The sequence below is a fragment of the Bufo bufo genome, chromosome 1 (assembly GCF_905171765.1).
Source record: "Bufo bufo chromosome 1, aBufBuf1.1, whole genome shotgun sequence".
Classification (NCBI taxonomy): domain Eukaryota; kingdom Metazoa; phylum Chordata; class Amphibia; order Anura; family Bufonidae; genus Bufo; species Bufo bufo.
This window is the reverse complement of record NC_053389.1, coordinates 532325613-532332868: the sequence shown is the minus strand read 5'-3', so window position 1 is coordinate 532332868 and position 7256 is coordinate 532325613.

Genomic DNA, 7256 nt, shown 5'->3' with positions numbered 1-7256 from the left:
AGCAGTTCTTCGTTACACAAGGCAGCCCTCTCCCCCCTTGCAAGACGGGTGGTTACAAGCCGTTGGGGGGAAGCCCACGCGACTAGTTCGCGCGGTGCCACAGGCGCAAATCCGTTCTAGAAACAAATGCCTAAAGAGGGCCACACTTGTGTAAAAATTGTCCACATAAAGATGGTACCCCTTGCCGAATAAGGGTGACACCAAGTCCCAGACTGTCTTCCCACTGCTCCCCAGGTAGTCAGGGCAACCGACCGGCTCCAGGGTCTGATCTTTTCCCTCATAGACACGAAATTTGTGGGTATAGCCTGTGGCCCTTTCACAGAGCTTATACAATTTGACCCCATACCGGGCACGCTTGCTTGGGATGTACTGTTTGAAGCCAAGGCGCCCGGTAAAATGTATTAGGGACTCGTCTACGCAGATGTTTTGCTCGGGGGTATACAAATCTGCAAATTTCTGGTTGAAATGGTCTATGAGGGGCCGAATTTTGTGGAGCCGGTCAAAAGCTGGGTGGCCTCTGGGACGGGAGGTGGTGTTGTCGCTAAAATGCAGGAAACGGAGGATGGCCTCAAATCGTGCCCTGGACATAGCAGCAGAGAACATGGGCATGTGATGAATCGGGTGCGTTGACCAATATGACCGCAATTCATGCTTTTTTGTCAGGCCCATGTTGAGGAGAAGGCCCAAAAAAATTTTAATTTCGGAAACTTGGACTGGTTTCCACCGGAAAGGCTGGGCATAAAAGCTTCCCGGGTTGGCGGATATAAATTGTGTGGCATACTGGTTGGTCTCTGCCACGACTAAGTCCAAGAGCTCCGCAGTCAAGAACAGCTCAAAAAATCCCAGGGCCGAACCGATTTGAGCCGTCTCAACCCGAACTCCAGACTGGGCGGTGAAAGGGGGAACTACAGGTGCGGCTGAAGTTGGTGACTGCCAATCAGGGTTTGCCAGCACCTCAGGGATTCTAGGGGCTCTACGGGCCTGTCTGTGCGGTGGCTGCGACGGGGTAACTAGTGCACGTGCCACCGTACCAGCTTCAACTGCCCTTCTGGTGCTCGCCACGTCACCATGTTGTACGGCAGTGCTGGTACTAGGTCCAGGGAGGGCTGCGCTGCTGGTGTATGCCTCACCACGTGATCCGGCAGCGACAGCCCCACTCTGCTACCCTTGAAGCGGATCCTGCATAACCTGTGGTCTAGCGACACGGGGCCGGGTACGCCTGGTGCTGCCAGGGACCTCCACCTCCTCGTCCGAACTTTGGGTCAGAGAGCCACTGCTTTCCACAGGTTCATATTCTGACCCGCTAGATTCGTCAGATGAGGGTTCCCACTCCTCATCCGACTGGGTCAGAATCCTGTAGGCCTCTTCAGAAGAATACCCCCTGTTTGACATTTTGGACTACTAAATTTAGGGGTATTCCCTGAGACTACCCAAGAAAAAAAGCAAACCTGTCTTACAAAGGGGAGGCTAGCGAAGTACCGGAGGCCGCTGCGGTTGATAAAAAATATCAAAACTGATTTTTTTATCGCCGCAGTGCGTGTAAAATGAATGTGCAGTGATCAAAAAATATATATTTTTTGTCACTGCGGTGGAGCGGGCGTGGGTGAACGCACGTGTGGGCGACCGATCAGGCCTGAAAACCTAACAGCCAATACCAGTGAAAAAAAAAAAAAAAGTGACAGTTTACACTGATCACTTTTTTTCCTTTCACTGATGATTGACAGGGGCGATCAAAGGGGTGATCAAAGGGTTAATTGGGGTGCAGGGGGGTGATCAGGGGCTACAGTGAAGTGTTTGGTGTACTCACAGTGATGTCTGCTTCTCTGCTGGATCCAACCGACGAAAAGGACCAGCAGAGAAGCCATATAACAGATCATATTTACTAATATGATCTGTTATATGGCTTGTGATTGGATTTTTTAAAAATCGCCAGCCTGCCAGCCAATGATCATTGCTGGCAGGCTGGTGACGAACTTGTTCTTTAACTTTTGCCGGCCCGCGATGCGCATGCGCGGGCCGGCTTGGAGCGAAATCTCGCGTCTCGCGAGATGACGCGTATATGCGTGACTGTGCGCAGCGCTGCCACCTCCGGAACGCGAATCTGCGTACAGCGGTCCGGAGGTGGTTAAGCAATAGGGGTTACCTCACTGCCAAACAGACATTAGTGACAAATCGTAAAAGTCAATGATATTTGTTATAGCTGAAGAGAAAATACAGTACATGTTATACCAGTGACAGGATCAGCACTACTTTATAGGAAAATGTAACCAATGAAAAGGGTTCAGGTACATCCACTGCTAAATTTCCATTTTTCTCTCAAATCTGCCGCCACAAAGACGACCCAGAATGAGCAGGTTTCTCCAATTGCATTGTTTCAGAAATCACTGCACTGCAAATGCAGGATAAACTGACACTGTGGATTGAAAAGGCAGTTTATGCTGCAAGATTTTTTTTACAGTGTCTGGATGATATTTCTACGATTTTACTGCTCCTTACAAATAAAGACCTTATTTAATAGCAAGCCATTCAATTCTGGAATAATTGTTAAGTGGTGAAAAGAAAAAAGAAATAAAATAATAAGCTGTTAACAAGCATTGTCTGGAATCACAAGAATGCAAAGTTCAGAAAAAGACAGATGCAGGAGAAAAAAAAAGAAAAGAAAACCCAAAGAAAAATATTCCAGAGCCATCTTGTGAGATGCAAAGGAAAAAAAAGAAACAGAAAAAAGACAGTTAATGTCAATCCTCAGCCCCCTCATCCTGCCAGGGGCTTATTCTTAGACCAGAGGGGCACCGAGAAAAAGGCTCTTGCAGACTTTAAATTGGAAATTCTCTTCTTCTTAACAAGAATACATGTAAATACAAGGCAGACACAGCGTCCAGGTATTTGATAAAGAAACTGTTTTTTAAAAGTTGCTGGAGCATTTCCAGGACGTGCACAACACCAGTTACAGATTGCCAGATGTTCCCATCAAATGATTGCGCTAATGGTCAGAAGAACTTACAACATGTTGTACATCTCAGTAGTGGCACCATCCATCACATTTCTCAGAGATGTCAGTGAGTCATCTAATCCGCTTTAAAAGCCATGCTTCATTGATCTGAATGACACATTGCTTTGCCATGAAGGGCTTTTACACACAGCAAAATGTATATGGTGCTTGAACATCAAAATACTTAACACTTGTATTATATAGGAAGCCTTAGATACAATGTAATCACGACATGTCCATTTCAGTAAATACTTGCCCGTGAAATAACAATTCTTGGGCATTTTTTGTACCATTCCTATGTTTTTCCACCTACAAATTTTATTGTAGAGAAGATGGATGCCAGCGGCAGTATTAGACTGAAGGGACAACACTTGGACTTGAATATTCAAGAGGAATAAGAAAAGATGCCCCAGAAATGCTATTTCACAGGAAATGTCAGTATGTACTCAGACAAGTCAGGAGGGGTGGCAGGTCCTCTTCAGTGGTCACTGATCATTACATCTTGGCTTCAAACAAAACTATTGTACTGTCATTTTTCTCAGTTTTTGTGTAATTAATGTGCCTCACATTCAAAAAACAAGCCCACAATATACAGGTAATAAACATGTAAGTTTGATATTGAGTGAGCAATCAATATTCAAAATCATAATATATTTATAAATCATAGTTTTTTTTATTGTGAACAAAGCCAAATAATACCAAACGCTTTATTAATTTTACATGAATGTTATGTCTATGGCGCTTGTATGGTCTGTCTGCAATATCACTAAAGACCCATCATTTTAAGTATGTTAATTTTAGTTAATATTAAAGGGAACCTGTCACCTGGATTTTAAGTATAGAGCTGAGGACATAGGTTGCTAGATGGCCGCTAGCACATCCGCAATCCCCATAGCTCTGTGTGCTTTTATTGTGTAAAAAAAACGATTTGATACATATGCAAATTAACATAAGAGTCATATCTTACTTGTGTGACCAGAGAAGTCATATTTTCAAGCTCTGACTCCTCTCAGGTAATTTGCATATGTATCAAATCGGTTTTTTGACACAATAAAAGCACACAGAGCTATGGGGACTGGGTATTGCAGATGTGCTAGTGGCCATCTAGCAACCCATGTCCTCAGCTCTATACCCAAAATTCCAGCGACAGGTTCCCTTTAAGCACAGGTTGAAATGTGTGTTGGAGGCTCTGTTCAGGACCTCGGTAGCAGATTCCGCCAACAAGAGCTGACAAAAAAAAAAAACCCTACATGCAGGACTTTCTTCTGATAAAAGGCAGACATCCGGAACAGAAACACAACGGAGCCCATAATAGCCAGTCGGGTATGTGTGGCTGTGTTGGTTCCAGTTATGTGCCAAACCTGCAATTTCCATTCTGCTAAGAACAACAGTGTAAATACCTAGTGCAGATGTGAACGTGGCCTAATCTGTGTGTAGCCACAACCATACACTAGTTTCAAATTCCTGCCAAACATTTCACAGTTTGAATTTTATTAAATAAATTTTTGGTCATAAGTCTTTCCATTCATATACAATGTGATACATGTTTCACTATACAGTAAGAGGTATAAGAGGCTATGGTATTAATTTCCACTAATATAATTAACTCCTACCCCTTAAATCTGTTCATGGAATACGCTGTGTAATATGCAGGATTATTAGAAGAATCCAGTTCAAAACTCATAATCTCAGTTATAAACACAGATTCTTAAAAGATGAAGTTGAAAAGTGCACAATTACAATATTTCCAGGGCTGCTTTTAAGTCAAATTCAATAAAAAATAAAATGTACAAATTTTTTTTTTTTTAAATCATTACCTTGCTTATATAACAATGCTGCAATTGTGAAAGCTAAATATGATAACCTAAAAATATACTGCTCAAAAAAATAAAGGGAACACCTAAACAACACAATGTAACTCCAAGTCAATCACACTTCTGTGAAATCAAACTGTCCACTTAGGAAGCAACACTGAGTGACAATCAATTTCACATGCTGTTGTGCAAATGGGATAGACAACAGGTGCAAATTATAGGCAATTAACAAGACACCCCCAATAAAGGAGTGGTTCTGCAGGTGGTGACCACAGACCACTTCTCAGTTCCTATGCTTCCTGGCTGATGTTTTAGTTACTTTTGAATGCTGGCGGTGCTTTCACTCTAGTGGTAGCATGAGACGGAGTCTACAACCCACACAAGTGGCTCAGGTAGTGCAGCTTATCTAGGATGGCACATCAATGCGAGCTGTGGCAAGAAGGTTTGCTGTGTCTGTCAGCATAGTGTCCAGAGCATGAAGGCGCTACCAGGAGACAGGTCAGTACATCAGGAGTCGTGGAGGAGGCCATAGGAGGGCAACAACCCAGCAGCAGGACCGCTACCGCTAGGAGCACTGCCAGAGCCCTGCAAAATGACCTCCAGCAGGCCACAAATGGGCATGTGTCTGCTCAAATGGTCAGAAACAGACTCCATGAGGGTGATATGAGCGCCCGATGTCCACAGGTGGGGGTTGTGCTTACAGCCCAACACCGTGCAGGACGTTTGGCATTTGCCAGAGAACACCAAGATTGGCAAATTCGCCACTGGCGCCCTGTGCTCTTCACAGATGAAAGCAGGTTCACACTGAGCACATGTGACAGACATGACAGTCTGGAGACGCCGTGGAGAACGTTCTGCTGCCTGCAACATCCTCCAGCATGACCGGTTTGGCATTGGGTCAGTAATGGTGTGGGGTGGCATTTCTTTGGAGGGCCGCACAGCCCTCCATGTGCTTGCCAGAGGTAGCCTAACTGCCATTAGGTACCGAGATGAGATCCTCAGACCCCTTGTGAGACCATATGCTGGTGCGGTTGGCCCTGGGTTCCTCCTAATGCAAGACAATGCTAGACCTCATGTGGCTGGAGTGTGTCAGCAGTTCCTGCAAGACGAAGGCATTGATGCTATGGACTGGCCCGCCCGTTCCCCAGACCTGAATCCAATTGAGCACATCTGGGACATCATGTCTCGCTCTATCCACCAACGTCACGTTGCACCACAGACTGTCCAGGAGTTGGCAGATGCTTTAGTCCAGGTCTGGGAGGAGATCCCTCTGGAGACCATCCGCCACCTCATCAGGAGCATGCACAGGCGTTGTAGGGAGGTCATACAGGCACATGGAGGCCACACACACTACTGAACCTCATTTTGCCTTGTTTTAAGGACATTACATCAAAGTTGGATCAGCCCGTAGTGTGTTTTTCCACTTTAATTTTGAGTATGACTCCAAATCCAGACCTCCATGGGTTGAAAAATTTGATTTCCATTTTTAAATTTTTGTGTGATTTTGTTGTCAGCACATTCAACTATGTAAAGAACAAAGTATTTCAGAAGAATATTTAATTAATTCAGATCTAGGATGTGTTATTTTTGTGTTCCCTTTATTTTTTGAGCAGTGTAGATAAATGATATACTTCCTGGACCAAAATTATCAATAAATGGTGAAACGGCAGCACAAAGATACAATGGGCCACATTAACTATTGACACTGCATCAATTTTGTCTAAATTCTGGAGGATTTTGGCTCAAAAGGTTTTATGCCAAGCTCGACAAGGGGTATGTAACTTAGTTGAAAGTGGGACTGAAATGAAATATAAAAAATAAAAAAACAGAAAGAAAGCAGAAAACTGTCTTTTAGACTAGCAATTTATAGTTGCACAAGATTTTTACTACAACCTGAGCCACTGTTATAATTTTGGTGTATTTAAAGACTCCTTGTCTACATGTTCACCCTGTCCAAAATCGCAGTAAACCTGGGCCATTGTTCACTGCGGGATGCTCCAATGGCCTTTCCCAAAAGTTCAGCTTCTAGGTGATGTGAAGAACAAATAAGAGCATCGAGATTTGCTTGTGCCATGTGTAAACACTGGTCTCTGCTGGTTAACAGATTAGTAAACAAAGGTGCTCTAATTATTATTTTATATAACAAAAATGTTGTGCTTGGAAAGCATCTCACCTGTGAGGTCTTATTTATGGAGCACACAAATATAACTGGGTGGAATATGTAAGTGGTTCTCTTTGAAGACATTGCCTATAGTACTGTGGTCCTTCAACCCTTGCTTGTTTGGATTGACATACTGGAAATAAACTACAGCTTGTTCAAGGTCAGTGGAGAGCTTGTCTGTGGGGGACAGTGATACTGGTTTTCACTAAGGAGAACCAGCTTGTGTATGGAGTCTTACAAGCAATGCTCCATGAAAGAGTATGCAAAATAGCTCTCTTCCAGGAATACG